Below are 16,128 nucleotides of genomic sequence, written 5' to 3'. Positions count from 1 at the left end.
CACACACACACACACACACACACACACACACACCTGGGTCCTCCATCAGGTCCCCTCCAGAGACCACACACACACACACACACACACACACACACACACACACACACACACACCTGGGTCCTCCATCAGGTCCCCTCCACACACATAGTCCAGAGACTACACACACCCACACTCACACACACACAGTCCAGAGACACGCCCTACCCCCACAGGGTCCAGAGACCACACACACACACACGCAGTACAGAGATACCCCCCAAAGGGGTCCAGAGACCCCAAGCAGAAGCACCACAGCCCCCAGAACGGGCTGACCTTCAGGTAAGTAGGGTCACTTGCTCAGTTGTGTCCAACTCTGCAACCCCGTAGACTGTAGCCCTCCAGGCTCCTCTGTCCATGGAGCAGGCTTCAGTTACAAACTTTGCCAAGAGTCCCTGGGACCAGAACACAACGGAGGTGACAGCTGCTGTCTCATCACAGAATCTCTGAGTCTCCAGTTCCCAGCGAAGAAGCAGGCGCAGGCGGGGCCCACGACAAGCAGGGCGAGTGGCATGGACCCAGCAGCGTGGGCACCACCAGCCACGGGGACCCGCGCTCGTGCCGCCACCTCAGCCCTGCCCTGGCTGACAGTGGGTCTCCCTGTGGATGGACCTGCTTCCCAGACGGAGCCCGCGGTGGCCACAGGCTGGGCCTGCTCCGAGGCTGCCATGACCTCACTTCCACAGGGTACAGGGCTCCCACTCAGGACAGGAGGGCAATGGAGGGGCCTGGGGAGAGTGACCGTCCTTTCCTGGGGGCTACGTGGGCAAGGAGCCACAGTCCAGCCCAGCAAACTGCCCTGAGTGCCCAGCTACCCTGGGGACGGAGGGACCACAGCCAGGAAGGCCTATCTCCTTTCACGCCCTGGAACCTGCCAGGCTTGGGCCAGCTTCAGGATCCCAAGGCCACTGGGCTCCTGACCTTGACCTATTCCTGGGGCCTGTGTCCGAAGGGAAGGCCAAGCCACAGGCAGGAATGTCAGGAAGCGGCTAAAGGGCGGGCAGGGTCCCGTTTTCCACCGACTTCTCCCTGGTTTGCTGGGACCCCTCCTCCCCCCTCGACCTCCTTACACACAGAGTCGGCCTGCTTTCCTAAGCCTCCCTGACTTCCAGGGCTTTCTGTGCATTTTCTTGAGCTATAAGATTTTTCTGTACCTGCTATTCTTTAAACTTACCCCAGTGATTATCATACCTCGGACATATTCCACAAACACGACTCAAAATGGAATGATTTCATCACGATGTCTCCTGACTGATAGGAACTTACGTTGTTTCTAATGTTTTATACAGAATTACCCATCTTTCCACTGGCGTCACTCATTTATTTCTGATGACAGACTCCCGAAGTAGAACTGCTGGGCCAAAAAGTCCGTCTTACTTCAAAGGCTGTTGAGTGACGATCTCAAACCCACGGACCACAGTGAGGTGTCCTAGCTGCTGTGACAGCGCATGGCTGGTCGGAAGGCCCCACAGCCCCACACTTTCTCTGCAAACCTAGACACCGCCGGGTCAGCAGGTCAGGAGGCAGCAGGGCTGCCCCGCTGACCTCGGCACCCTGCAGTCCGCGCCAGAGCCCCCACAGGACCATGAGCCACTGATCCCCCAGAGTCAGCTCATCCCTGTTTGGACGCCCACTGCTGGGCACGTTTGATGGTGTGATATTCGATAAAGACTCTGTCCTTGACATTCTTCTGGTAAAACGCTGTGGTTCTGGGACTTTCCTGTGGGTCCAGTGGCTAAGGGTCCACAATCCCAACCCAGGGAGCCTGAGTTCGATCCCTGGTCAGAGAACTAGTAGCAGATTTTGCATGTCACAACTAAGACCAGGCATAGCCAAATAAAGTTTAAAGATAAATATTTTTAAAAGTGCCATAGTTCCTCCTCTGCACCCATCTTTCCAGATGAGCTTCTGAATCATATTAGTAGGTGGTGGGCTGCCCCCTGCAGGCCTGCAAGACCTGTCCTTGCCCAGTTTCAAGACCAGAGAAAGCCCAGAGTGAGCAGCAAACACAGAGGCAGACCTGGAGGGTCTGAAGCAAGGTCCCGCAGTGACGCCCCACTGCCACGGGGCAGGACATGAGGACTGCTTTCCCCCTGGAGGGAGGGGGAGTCGTGGGGGCACTGACGTCAGGTTAGCTCATCCGTTGGGAATCAGTGGAGGAGCACAGCCCCAACTATCCCTGTGATAAGCTATCAAGGCGGAGACGTGCAGATCTAAAGATTCAGTTCAGTTCAGTTGCTCAGTCGTGTCCAACTCTCTGTGACCCCATGGACTGCTGCACGCCAGGCTTCCCTGTCCATCACCAATTCCTGCAGCTTGCTCAAACTCACATCCATCAAGTCAGTGATGCCATCCAACCATCTTATCGTCTGTCGTCCCCTTCTGCTCCTGCCTTCAATCTTTCCCAGCATCAGGGTCTTTTCCAATTAGTCAGTTCTTCGCATCAGGTGGCCAAAGTATTGGCGCTTCAGCTTCAACATCAGTCCGTCCAGTGAACACCCAGGACTGATCTCCTTTAGGATGGACTGATTGGATCTTCTTGCAGTCCAAGGGACTGTCAAGAATCTTCTCCAACACCACAGTTCAAAAGCATCAATTCTTTGGCACTCAGTTTTTCGTTTTTTTTTAATAGTCCATCTCTCACATCCATACATGACAACTGGAAAAACCACAGCTTGACTAGATGGACCTTTGTCAGCAAAGTAATGTCTCTGCTTTCTAATATGCTGTCTAGGTTTGTCATAGCTTTTCTTCCAAGGAGCAAGTGTCTTTTAATTTCATGGCTGCAGCCACCAACTGCACTGATTTTGGATCTAAAGATTAGAACACTTGTTAGCTGGGGGGCAGAGGGCAAGCAGGGAGGTTTTCACTGATTAGGCTCTAGGATGAGAAGGGAAGGTCAGTCATGCAAGTGGGTGTGGGTAAGGCAGGGACTGGATGACCAGAGAGCAAGGAAACAGCCGGTTTGGGGGAGTCTGACCACATAGTGGGTTTAGAAATATCCAGATACAGTTTTGCCTGGACTCATCCTGAGTCCTTAGAACCCAGGAGAATCAATCTGCTCTCCTGTCCTTGCCCAGCATCCAGACCAGAGCCCAGAGTCAGTGGCTGCCTCTCCCTCTCACACTGTTTCTGTAACCTCAGTGACACTGAGTCATCTCACAGGAAGCCTCTGCCTTCCTGGATGAGTTTGTTCTGAGCTTGTCCCATTCAGGTCAGGTCTGTCTGTCCCTGTTCCATTTTCAAGTCACCACTGACTTTCTACAAGAAACACGTTCACTCCACATTTGTGTTTTGTTCTCTCCACGTACTCTAGCCTCACCGCCCAGCCCCCTCGCTGTCTCCCCTCACGTCTGCACATGCAGGGGTCTGAGTGGGAAGGACGCTCTTGCATGTCCAACAGCACCCACACTCACCCACAGTCCTTCTGCCCTGGGCTCAGCGGAAATATCCCTGTGGTCTCAGTGATTACACACCACATTCCCAGCTTCCTGTGCTGTGGGTGACTTGTGTCTCATTTACTTTGTTTGTCCTTTCTGTATTTCTTAACTTTCCACAGAGCCCTGGTGAGAAGGAAGGGCATGGAGCTGCACTGTACCACCGGCCTGTGGCCACCTCAGCCTGCTCAGCTCCCACTGTTCCTGGGGGAGTGTCAGTGGCACCGGCTCGCACACGGGGCAAACATGCCTCAAGAAACAAAGGTCCAGCACAAAGCTCGACCCCCCCGTCCTTTGCAAGAGGGGGTCAGAGGCTGGTCCAATGCTGAGCCTGGAGGCCTGGCTCTCTCCCAGGCAGCCAGTGACCACGGGACAGCACACCTCCCCTTACAGAGAAGGCCGTGCCAAGACCCGGGCCGGGGCTGCAAGGTCCCAGAGCCCCGTGAGAGCTGATCTTCAAGGTTGCTTGCAAATCCATCCCTTAGCCATGTGTGTTGGTGGAAGGTTTCCCTTCTTCCTGGAGCTGTTTCTTGAAGATGTGGATGAAAAGCAGAGGAACTCTTGATGAAATCTGTATCGTGTCTTTTCCTCCAAGGATTGCTCCTAAGACATTTTAAAAATACATGTGGAAAAAATTCAGGTTTTCCAAAACAGAAAATGTTATGAAATAACACTGCCTATTTCCTCTTTTCTAGATAAAACAGAAAACATATGTTTCCCATCTCCACTGGGAATGGGTGTAGCGTGTGCCAATGTGCACACAGAAAGGGCCCTTTTTATCAGACGCCCTGCACGGATGGCGCCATCGCCAAGGACACAGGCGAGCACAGCACTGCCCTCCCGGCGGGGGCGCCCTCCCGTGGGGACGCCTTCCCGTGGGGATGCCCTCCCGGCGGGGCTGCCCTCCCGGCGGGGATGCCCAGCCAACAGGGAAGGCACAGATGCTTGGAGCACCTCCTCCTCCTCTCATGCAGAGAGAACCCAGCTCAGGCCCCAAACCCCCAGACTCAGTCTCCTCATGGGTAAGACCAGGAAAATGAAGGTTTATGATGAGAGTTTAATAAAAACTGTGTCCCAAGTGCTTCACCCACTACCCAATACACCCAGCAAATGGCCACTATTACCATTACTGCCACCTTCATCCTTCGACTCTGCCTTATACGTAGGAAAGCCCCTCTCCTGGGACCGGCGATCTGCACGACTTCTTCCACAACTTCTTCGCCTGCAAAAAGGTTGCTGAAAAGAAGGCCAGCCTTGAGGATTTCATGGAGTAAACATAAAGGAGTCTGAAAGAGCTCCTAATGGCCAAAGCTGGAATGATCTGAGGAAAAAATAATCTTTACTTTTAATGTAATGAGTGTGCCAGTACTGACTAACCTCCCATAGACCCTTACATCTGGGTCCACATGATAAAAACATTCAAAAAAAGAAATATGGAAGGAGCAGTGTTCTCCTACAGAAAAGTCTTATTAATAAGTGAGGAAAGAGGGACTTCCTTGGCAGTCCAGCAGTTAAGACTGTGTTCCCAAGGAACGGGGGCATGAGCTTAATCCCTGGTTGGGGAACTGAGATCCTGCATATCCCACATACCACCAGGTACAGCCAAAAATAAATAAATAAGGAATGAGGGAAACAAGAGTATCACCATTAGGCAAACAGTCTTGTAATTGTTTCCAGCAACTAGGCAAAAACTTGAAAAGAAACAGGATGATGCATAGCCTCAAAGCAACTGTCTCACAACATGCATCAACTACCCTGGGGATGACAGGATGAGATGGTTGGATGACACCACCAATTCAATGGATATGAGTTTGAGCAAACTCTAGGAGATAGTCAAGGACAGGGAAGCCTGGCATGCTGCAATCCACCAGGTTGCAAAGAGCTGGACACAAGTTAGCGACTGAACAACCACCACCCTGGGGAGGTGGCAAGAAATGGTGGTCTAGGGCATATTTTTAGATCAGAACTTCTCAAAAGCACTCTACTTGCTTTCCCTCCCCATCCAGTTTGAGACTCTGCTGATCTATTAACTGCAGAGTACTTCTGATTTAGAACAAACTACAATCCTTGAAACGACTTACAAAAACCATAGGCTTGAAATGAAGGTTAAAAGACATAAAGCTAACAGACGCGGCTTAGTATTTCAACGTTTATTTTGCACAAATGCCCAGTCTTCACCACTCCTCCCACTCACTGTCCCATAGCCCATGCACCTTCCTCTGGGTGAACGAGGTCACGGGTGCCTAGAGAACAGGAAGAAGTCGGAGAGGCTAAATCTACACAGTACTGTCTGAGATGGAAGACCGTAGCTAGGAGGGGCTGCGAGATGACACGCGAGGGCAGACGCCAGGCACACACCCTCCCCAACCCTCTTTCCAGGACCACAGTTCTCCTAGGACCGAGCCCCCAGGAGGTGGGTCATCCTGGGTGGTCTCCTTGCTGGCCAGGAAGGTCACTCAACAGTGGGGAAAATACACTAAATGTAAATCTGAAAGCGTAAAACACTTATCTAATTGAAAGAGACAAATTCACCCGCGCCTCTGTTACAACCAGAGCGTGGCCTGATAGCGGAGAGTCTGCAGGAAGGCCCTTCCTTCATTCCTTGCTCCCTCGCCTCCTACTCCGCTTCTTATCCTTCCCCACGGGCCTCAGAAACAGATCAGAGAGGCCCACTTGGCAGTCAGAGAAGGGAACCAAGGACGGGACACGGAGAAACGGCGGGGAGGGGGTTCGGGGACCCGGCATAGGACACAGGGCCACGCGGCGCCGGCGCTTCCGGTCGCCTTCCGATGGCGTCAGCGGCGCTCGCAGCCTGGGAGGACAGAGCGCGCCGAAAGCAGGCCGAGCCCGAGCTGCGCCGCGTGAACCGCAAGGCCGGCTCCCAGCGGAGGCTCCTGAATGGCAGCGGCTGCAGACCACAAACGACCCTGAGCAGAGCGGGGCGGGCGACAGCGGACGACAGGTACCGGAGACAGCAGGCTGGGAGGCCCTCTCAACCGGCCCGGAGCCCGCGAGCGTCCAACCCGCGCGCGCCGGGGCCGCCGCCTCCCGCGCCTGCGCAGTCTCCGCCTCCCCGTCGACGCGCGCTCCCGGCCGCTTCGGTCGAGGCCGTCTGGTACTGGCTAGTTCGGAGGCAGACGCTCTACCTGGGTTTTCAGCCGGCACAGCGCCCGCCCCCCAGCTTTCCTGACCATCATCTCAGCCCTTCTCCCCAAAGTGTCCGCCGCCACCCCTCCTCTCTCGACCCCCTCACCTCGCCTATCAGCCGAGACTGGCGGTGCGTCAGCGTTCAGCTCTGCGCATGCGCGGGACCTCCGTACCGTCCCTGGGCGGCAGTCAGCTCTGCGCGTGCGCGGGGCCTCCGCACCGTAGCTGGCAGGCAGTCAGCTCTGCGCGTGCGCGCGGTTCCTCCCGCGTGCCCACACTGGGCGCGGGCCTCGGCCTTGGGCTTAAGCTTCACAGTGCAGTTTACCCTCAACATGGATACAAGATACTTGCAGTGTTTAATCTTCAGTGTAAGGTTTTCTCTAACAGGAACTCCCAATGAATTACGGTTTTCTAAGTGAATACTAGTGACGAAGAAGGGATCGTCATCATTTAATATGTCCCAGTGGCCTCGGGCTTCCCTGGTGGCTCAGCTGGTGAAGAATCCGCCTGCAATGCGGGAGACCTGAGGTCGGTCCCTGGATTGGAAAGATCCCCTGGAGAAGGGAAAGGCTACGCACTCCAGTATTCTGGCCTGGAGAATTCCGTGGATTATGTAGTCCATGGGTGGCAGAGTCGGAGAAGACTGAGCGACTTTCACTTTCAGTGGCCTCCATACTGCTATTTATCTTAGCTCCATTTAGGTTCAAAAGGCCTGCAGCCAACTAAAGTCTTCACTTCCTTGTTAGAACCTTTTTTGTTTTGTTGGGAGGTGGGCCCACTTGTTTCTCTGTAGGGATCTTGTTTGCCAGGACTCCGAAGTTTGTCCCGCCACCCAGGGACAAGGTGGGAGAGTGGGGGTCGGGGGTGGGGTCAAGGGGAGTGTGCTGTCAGGATACCAGGGAAGAGTTTGGGGAAAGGAAATCTTGGGAAATGGACACACACACACACACACACACACACACACACACGCCTCCCCCCCCCCTCCCACCTTAGGGCTGGGAATGGGTGGCCCAGACTGAGACAGTTATTGGCCCCAGAGGGGATTCCAGGGTCATTTCCACTTTCAGGTGGGTGGTGTCCTCCTTTCCATGTGAAGTTAACCTACCCAATAATGGGGAGAGAAGGACTGCCATTCCAAATGTGCTCCATGCAGTCTGGGCTAAGGGTCAGAGTGATGCCTCATTTCCCCTTTGGGAGGTGGGCCAGGTGGTTACACGGGTGTAATAGGCCTTACCTATTCAGGTTTTGCCCACCTGGGAGGTGCCACAGCACCCAGACAGCACACCCACTCAGCTCGCCCCACTCCCTCTGAGTTATGTTTCTTGAGAATTGGGGGCTGTGGCCTGTGAGGTGCATGAGTATTGGGATGGGGGGTGGAAGGTGTGTCTTGTCCTAAGCTCTCATAGGCAAGAGTGATGTATTCATCAAAGGCAATGAAAACAAAGGTCAAGGAAGGAATACCAGCTTGGCCTTCAGTCCAGTGTTTGAAATGAATATGATTGGCTGAGTCCAAGCAGGAATATGGGATATCTGGGTTGCAGAGAGTCAGAGATGACTGAGCAACTGACTAAGGCAGAAATATAGGCTGGGAGGAGGCCCGCCAGGAAGGAAAGGGGAAGACATGACACTCCCAGGGTGTGGAGATGATAGAGACAGAAGTGACAAAGTAGATGATTAAATAGTTAATCCCGCTGGAGGATTATAAATAGAAAAAGATAGGAGAGACCCCTGTAAGTTAATGATTACTCAAGGAAGCAGATTTGCTTAACCACAAAACCAAGCAAGCTTGCTCAGAGACAAAACCATGCTGCAGAAGCATCAGACATGCCCTCAAAGAAGGAAACAATGACAGCATGGGACCCACATACTGCCCAGTGAGCTCAGTAAGTTAATGCTCCCTCGGACACGATCTCTGACCAGAAAACAGTAATTTGTGGACCTAGCTTGACTACGTGGAGACAAGCAAAGTCCTTGCTCAACCTAGAGGAGGACCTGATGATGGAAGCATGACATCTTCTCAAGAAAGACAAGTTCTCCTTCTCCCCACTTTTCCTTTGATTATAAAACTGTAGCCCATCTCTGGTGGCTCAGTGTTGAAGAATCCCCCTGCCAATGGAGGAGACATGGGTTCCATCCCTGGTCCGGGAAGATCTCACATGCATGGAACCACTAAGCCCGTGCACTGCTACTATTGAGCCTGGGCTCTACTGAGCCCATGTGCCACAGCTACTGAAGCCCACATGCCCCAGAGCCTGTGCCCTGCAACAAGAGAAGCTGCTGCGATGAGAAGCCCACACACCACAACTAGACAGTAGCCCCTGCTTGGCACAACTGGAGACAAGCCCATGCAGCAAGGAAGACCCAGCACAGACAAGAATGAATAGCTTAATTAATTAATTAAAAAAAAACTGTAGCCCAGTAAGTTCTGGGGCACAGCATTTCTCACCCACCTATCACAAACATCCTGTTCTAATAAATCACTTCTTATCTATCACTTTGTTTCACTAAATTCTTTTCTACACTGAGACAAAAAGAACTATGGTAACAGAGCTCTTTGTCGCCCCCTGAAACAACACCAAACGGTGTCAAAGGGGTGAGGGGACTTGGGCCTGGCAGGACAGAGGAAGGGACTGGCCAGCCAAAACATGGTTCCCATGGGCAAATTTGAATGTGGCCTGCATTCCAGGTGAGAGCAGTGCTAAACCAATCCCAGAATGTTGCCTGAAATTTGTGTCACAATCTGGTTTTAGATTGTATTTCTACTCAATCTGTCACTCTCTTAAAAATAGAATACAGCATGGCAATTCTGACTATTTCAGTTCTGGTTAATCAAGATTTTAGTGCACTAAGATTTTATTGGCTAATTAGAATTAATTATAATTTGGGGATATTTAACCATGCTATCAAGCAAATTTCACCGTTGCAAGTGGAGAATGAAATCAAGTACCCATGACTCTAAGCGATCTGTTCATTTTCACTGACTTGAACGGGGTTAAGTAGCCCGGTCAGTTGGGCTGCCTCTGCAGCTTCTTCCAGAACCACTACCTGAATTCTGGGAGAGAAGGGCTTTCAGAGGTCAAGGGAAGAATGAAAGACAAAGGAACAGCTACCAGGACTCTGCAGTACAGGTTTTTCCAGCGACATGAGCAGTAATGTCCACCCCAGGTGGCTGGGTCCCAAACCCCCTCAGGGCCAGTACACCTTTTGCCCTGGTTTATTTGAATTTAAGCAGAAAAGTGCTTTCCCTGACTGAGAAAGCCTGTTTACGTGAACATTTTTTTATAGACAACTCCCTTCTGGTTTTTTTTTCATCTACTCTTGAGTAATTCCTGGAAATAACATAAAGAGACATAAGTGACCTTCACCTGGATACAGGTCCAGCGTTCCTTCTGATGCGCTTCACTAAAATAAGGTGAGAGCAGAGGCTGGTATATTTTTAGATGAAATTTCATTGGGAAATAGTTTCTATTTTATCTATAATCCTCTGGCTAGTGTTTAAAAACCAGTATTTATAATGCTGCCTAAGAACTTTGGAGTAAATGGATTTTAATCAAGAAAAGCTATTTTAGAGTTCTCTATTGTAAGAGAGGCTCAGCAAGTAAGAGGAGTGGAGAGGAGACTAACAGAGGAGGAGATCCTGCAGGACCCAGAGGTAGCAGCCAGGAACCAGATAAAAGTGAACCCAGGGCAGCAGACAGCTGAGCCCATGCCTGGGCCTCCCAGGAACAGAGAACTCAGCAACTCAGCAGCAGCCTCAAGTATGCACTGGCCTGTTTACAGTACTGCAATGTGAGCACTGCCCACGCCTCTGCCTCTTCCTTCCGCTTTCATCTCCCAGCTTCTCTCAGACGTTCACCCTTCCTTTGTGAGGCTTATGCATATGCCTTTTGTTCTGTAGCCATAATTCATCCCTGGTCTTGGTGTCAGGTGGCAGCGTACTTGCCTCAGTCCTCCTGTGTCTCCTTTTTCCTAGTTCTATCCACAGTGGCCGCTGACCATCGCTCCCACTCTGTCAGTCCTGTGAGGTGTGGCTTGAACAGGGTCTGAGCAGGAGTGTTTGCACCCCACCTGTATTGCTTTCCAGAGAGTCTCAAGTCAGTAAAAGGGGGGGAGAAAACGCTAATGGGCTGATTATGCTCAATACTGTGTTGAAGCCAATATACCCAACAGCACAAGAATATGGAGGAAATACTCTTTTAATATTAGAAAACTAAGATCCAGTTCAGGAAAGAAGTCGCTGACAAGCAAGAAAAGATCAGATTGAGTTTTGTGGCTTCACTTTTGTCTTATCCATTAAGGCAAAAAAAAAAAAGAAGGAAATCCACTAACGTGTGGAACGTGTAGCTTGCTGGTCAGCTACAAGCATAGGTTACCGACAGATATAAGAGTTCTCCAAAAATCAACAGAAGTATTCTGAGAGAGTCGACTGGTTGTCTGGAACTTACAATGAAGAGTATTGTGTGTTTTTTAAATTATGTTTAAACTATGTTTTCCAGACTCTCTACCAGAATGTGTGATAGGCTTGTGTACACATGTGCATGTGCACGTTGTTTCTGAGTTCTGGCTGTTAGACTGCAAAGTCCAGATGCAAAGAGATCAACTTACTGCATGATGCACCCATTTTTGCATAGATTTTTGGCGATTTTCAGTGATTCTATTTGACTCATTATAATTGTGGCAAGCTGTGCATTTACTCCACAAATGCCCCTTGGTCCATGCTGAGTACATCATTGCCAAGGATGCTGTTTCCTGGTCCTTGGGAGGTCAGACCCAGATGGGACCCTGTGAGAGTCACCGCAGATTCACAAGTACTTGTGGAAAACCAAGAGCCACTAGACAGCCTCCTTCTCCTCAGCAGCCTCTCAGAGACTGGTCGCCAGTGACCCATCCCTCCTTGCTCAGCATCGGAGCTCTCCAGGCCGCTGTGGCAGCCACCGTGGCTGAGCCCTCTGCCTCTGGCCTTGGACCCACTCTGCTCCACGCCTGGCTTCGTTCGGGAGCCGAGCAGGCCCTGCAGCTGCCCTCAGGGGTCTGGTGCTTCCACAGACAGTTGGGGCTGTCTGGGCTGGGGGAACATGGGCTCGTGGGCACTCCTGAGGGTGCAGAAGGCTGACCCTGGGGACAGGTGATTCGTGTCTGCCCGGACACACTGTGGGTGGGTGGCTAGCCAGGGCTGGTCGGGCTGCCTCCCGGAGCATGGCTGGAGGACCTGGAGGATTTTGCCCGGGACTGTTTGCCCAAGCTGCTTCTGGATGGAACCCCCTCACATAGGACACAATGGGTGTGTCTGTGACAGTGCATCTAGGTGACATCCTGGAGACATCAGACGGGTGGCAGTGTGGCGGGAAGACGGTGCAGCCACACGCCGCAGTCCTGCGGCCGGCGTCCTCGCAGCATCGGCCGTGGTGTGCGTGTGGGCCAGATGGAGCAAGAGCACAGGTTTCAGATCATGTTTGGATCTTCCTTGGAATAAAGAGGGCACCAGTGTGGCCTCCCATTCAGCTCCCTTCACAAGCCCTCCCTAACTGTCCACCATCCAAACAGAGAGTGCTGCTCTCCAGACATAATTAAATAAAAATAAACATTGATGGGAACATTACAGGACATACCCTTGCTGCCCTCTTTCTGAAGCTGGAACCATGATGGATGACGCATTGTTGGATTATTACAAAAGGTGGATCAGCTTATGAATTTCAGTAGAATCTAAAATATCATCAGTGAGCACAGTCAGCTTAATGGTTCATAAAATGACAGCTTGATTGCTGACATGAAGGTCTAGAAGGAGGACCTGGCCTTTCCCAGCAACCTTGGCCTAAGAACATGAATTTTCTCAGGAGCCTTTGTTTCTTCCTGTCCCACCCCTGGAGTTCTGGGGCCTCCGGAATCTGCATTCTATACAGGACCTGTGTGTCTCAGACAGCAACGTGGCTGCATTTTGGGAATAAACTGCAGATGACCAGGGTGGCTCAGCTGCTCCTACGCAGGACTCAGGCCTCCTGGGCAGGTGACACACTCCCTCAGCAGTGCAGACGTTTCAGGTGCCGGGGAATTGACACCTGAACACAGGCTGTACATGGTTTACATCACAGCCTGTTCACACAGAGCAGATGTTAAGACAACAGGTAAGGTTTGGACAGACCTTCAGCACACCTGCTGCGTAAACTTGGATGGTCACCTCCCTTGCATCCCCAGAGCTGGGGTGTCACCTTGTACTGCAGAGAGCATCACGAGGCACAACATAAGGAGATGACAGTCCTCCTCGAGCCAGCCCAAGGGCAGGTGGTCACTGCAAGTGTCCCTCCCAGGCCCCTCTGGAGACCTCTGCCTCCCTGTTGTGTTTCTGTTCGTGTCTCAGCCCAGAAGCTGTGATGGAGGGTGTGGTCTGCAGGGCAGAAGACCTGGGTCCAGGAGTTCTTAGCTGGTGACAAGATCAGAAAGGTGAGACTTTACGTTAACTGGTGGGAGAGGGGCTGTTGTGCGAGGTGGACACTGAGGCAGAGCTGGAGATGGTGCGGTGGGTTTCCCAGAACATGCAAAAGCTGCCTCCTGAGGAGGGTCGAAGTGATCAGCTCTTCTTAGCATCCTGGGGACTGAGGGCTACCATGAGAACAGGGACATGGCAGAGATGCTGATGAAGGCCCTGTGTGTTCCGGTAGCAGCAGCTGCCTTGGAATAGTCACAGATGTGGCCAGTGTTGTTTGTTATTCCCATGATTAGGTTCAGCTGTGTAAACAGAAACCCAAAATAACAGTGACTAAAATAAGTCAGAAGTGTATTTTATTTCATGTACAGGAAGCATGGAGGTTGGCATTCCCAGGTCACATGAATTCATACTAGGATCACTAATGACCAAGAATGCCTCTACCTTGCTGCTCATGACTTCCCTTTTCTCTCCCAAAGTGGCTGCTGGAGCTCCAACCTTCACATCTGACCACTCCCCAACTTCAAGGAGATTTCCAGAAGCTCTCAGACACTACTCCTGCTTACACATCTTCATCTCCAACTTACCTGCTGACCTGCAGCAGAGTCTGGACAGTGCATCCATGGTTCAGGTGACTGGGACTTCCCCAGCAGTCCAGTGGCTAAGTTGTACTCCCAATGAATTCAGGGAGCCCAGGTTTGATCCCTGGTCAAGGAACTAAATCCCACATGCAGAGACTAAAGATCCTGCATGCCACAACTAAGACCTGGTATAGCCAAATAAAATAAATTAATTTCCAAAAACTTAAAAAAAGAAATAGGTCAGGTGGCCATGCGCCCACCTGAAAGTCAGGCAGTTGTATATAGGTCACACCCTTTACTATAATAAAGCAGTAAACATAAGGAGTGTTTGCCTGAGTTTTGTGAGTCACTTTAGCAGATCACTGAATACTTCTATGACAAACCTAGACAGTGTATTAAAAAGTAAAGACATTACTTTGCTGACAAAGGTCTGTCTAGTCAAAGCTCTGATTTTTCCAGTAGTCATGTATGGATGTGAGAGTTGGACTATAAGAAAGCTGAGCGCCAAAGAATTGATGTTTTTGAACTGTGGTGTTGGAGAAGACTCTTGAGAGTCCCTTGGACTGCAAGGAGATCCAACCAGTCCATCCTAAAGGAAATCAGTCCTGAATGTTCATTGGAAGGACTGATGTTGAAGCTGAAACTCCAATACTTTGGCCAACTGATGCGAAGAGCTGACTCATTGGAAAAGACCCTGATGCTGGGAAAGATGGAAGGTGGGAGGAGAAGGGGACGACAGAGGATGAGATGGTTGGATGGCTTCACTGACTCGATAGACATGAGTTTGAGCAAGCTCTGGGAGTTGGTGATGGACAGGGAGGCCCGGTGTGCTGCGATCCATGGGGTCACAAAGAGTCAGACAAAACGACAGAGCGACTGAACAACAAAGATGTGGTCTGTGCCAGAACCACCTGGGACTTTGTGGAAAATGCAGATTGTGGAAAATGGGACCTGCAGAATAGGATCTGTGGTGGGGCCCTGCTGTTTGCATTTAACAAGCTTCCTTGGTGAACCGCATGTTCATGGGAGCTTGAGAAGCAAAGGCATTTGTTGGTGATGAGAGCCATGGGAGCTGAGAGAGGCTGCCCCTGTTCCCAGCCAGGCGACCCTGGGCACCTCCCTGCCCATCTGTCCAGGCCCTTCTGGCTGCCAGACCAAAGATGCCACAGGCTAGTCTTTACTGGTCACAGTTCTGGGTCCAAGACCAGGGCACCAGCAGGGTCGGGGGAGGGCCCCCTCCCTGGTTCAGAGATGGCCATCTCCTTGCCTTGTCCTCACTTGGTGGAAGGGCATGGGGGACCCAGTCTCTTCTTACAAGGGCACTAGTCCCATTTGTGAGGGCTCTGCCCCCGTGACCTAGTCGCCTCCTGAAGGCCAGCCTAGACACCATGCCACAGGGGTTAGGACTTCACCATATGAATGCTGGGGGGGCTTGAACATTCAGCTCACTGCATCACCTGAGTCTCACTTCTCTCTTACAGACGGAAGTAGCATCTCTCTAAGGTTCTTTTGGTTTGAAATAAGAGAAGTCAAAGCCAAACTAAATCAGACAAAAAGTAAACATAATTTTTTTAGCTCCTGGCATTGAAAGCTTCCAGGAGTTGGACTCTGGCAGACAGGTGGATGCTCAGCCCAGGGCTGTCACACACTGGAAGGACCAGGGTCTCAGATTGGCCAGCCTCAGCCAGGTGCCTGCCCACCAGATCCCACCAGGTCCCACCAGATTCGCCAGGCCCCTCCAGGTCCCGCCAGATGCCACCAGATCCAGGAAGAGACCAGGCAGCTCCCCAGCAGACCTCATCTGAGGCTTCGGACAAAGCCCACCTCTGGCCTCACACAGGGAGGAGTTGGCGAGCTTGTGCCTGTGAAGGACCCAGCCTGCACCTCTCAGAGCGAGGGCTCTCCCAGTCCAGCTCAGAGCGGTCGTGTCGTGTGTCACGTTCACAGTTCTGCATGGCCCTGGCTACTTCTAGGACCCAGAACCTGAGCAGATGGTGCCAGAACAAAAGCAGGGCAGTTCTCTTATCTCACACCCACGTCTCGAACCAGTCATCCCGGCTCCACAGGCGGACATCCAGGCCCTGCTGGACCAGGGGGTGGGCATCGCCCCACACGCACAAGGATACCATGCTGGGTATGCTGGGCAGACCTCCCCAAGTAACCTCCTATTCTGTAAAATAGAAACAAAAGCTCCTGGTCACTGTTTGCCAGAAGACAAAGAAATTGTCGCCAAAATCTCGGCTTCCAGCCCACCGATGCTGAACAGAAATACAGAGACAGAGTTTGGAAGAAATAGAGTGGTCTTATTCCTTTTGCCGGAGGAAGAACATGGCAGGCTAGCACCTCAAGAACTGTGCCCCCTCCCAGGGGATAGTAAGGAGTCTTACAGGTGGAACTCGTAGTCCACGGTAAGTGATAAGGATCAAAGAGGTGAAGTGGTTTTGCATCCTTCTCCTTGCATTATTTTAAAAGTCTCCACTGACGTCAGGCAGCCTGGTAGTTGGGT

The sequence above is a fragment of the Cervus canadensis genome, chromosome 32 (assembly GCF_019320065.1).
Source record: "Cervus canadensis isolate Bull #8, Minnesota chromosome 32, ASM1932006v1, whole genome shotgun sequence".
Taxonomy (NCBI): domain Eukaryota; kingdom Metazoa; phylum Chordata; class Mammalia; order Artiodactyla; family Cervidae; genus Cervus; species Cervus canadensis.
The sequence above is the reverse complement of the archived record's forward strand: the minus strand, read 5'-3'. Positions refer to the sequence as shown.